Below are 1,040 nucleotides of genomic sequence, written 5' to 3'. Positions count from 1 at the left end.
GTCCTATTTCAATAGTATTAGTTTTATTTCAATAAAATCTACATGTTCTAATGAGAAATTGATGAATATTCAGTTTTGACTATTAAATTGAAATAATATTTTATATATAAAATGTCATTCTTGTATAAAGATCATTGGATTTGAGCAAAAAAAAAAAAAAAAAAATACTACAAAAAGTACATGAGGAATTATTTTGTGCTCAATTAGATTTCAGTTCATGGAGTAACTCGGTTTATTTTGGGTTTTTGTATGGGTCATATTAAGCTTATGACAAGAAATCAATATTTGACCATTCTGTTTTTCATTCGTAGATTGATATTTCTAAATATAAAAAGAATGGAAAATGGACAATATTACCACTATCTGTAATACCCAAACTTAGCTTGCCTGATTTATCTACTATTTATCATAGGTAAGTTAAATATATTTAGCATAATTAAAGTTGGTAAACTCCTGAAGTCATTCAACCCAACAATTTGGTCAACTTTTTTACTCAGACTTTAGTAAAGCCAATGTTCATCCCCAAGATGATCTAGTTTTGACTCCCAACAATTTCATTTTTAGCCAAACCAGCGGACTATAAGCATCTGAATCGGTCGATGAAGTGACATATAACTCACGTTGGAGACACGTGCAGAAAGTAGTACGTCATGCAGTTGTGAAATAAAACTAAAATTTGATATTTGGACTTAAAACGTTTAGTATTTTAATTCGAAGTATTTATAGGTTACTTACTTCGTTGCCTGCCATGTTAAGTGCTGCCTTATTTATTGTATGACAAGGTTATGACTTGTTATTCAAGCAATCAATTCCTGGTTCATTCAAAATGGACGTCCTCGCATGTCTTTTTTGAGAATATGGTATAACTCTGTGAACTAATATTCTTGGAAATATGTATTGAGAAGAGGTATATATTGCATAGTATCCATTTATTGTTATCGTTTCCATGGTAATTTAGATATCAGATCTATGTGTTATCATTTTATTATCGTAGATATTTAGATCAAAATATACAATATGAGTGTAAAGATAGACTAAGA

Source organism: Lottia gigantea (assembly GCF_000327385.1).
Source record: "Lottia gigantea unplaced genomic scaffold LOTGIsca_275, whole genome shotgun sequence".
NCBI classification, from domain to species: domain Eukaryota; kingdom Metazoa; phylum Mollusca; class Gastropoda; family Lottiidae; genus Lottia; species Lottia gigantea.
Note: the sequence above shows the minus strand (reverse complement) of the source record.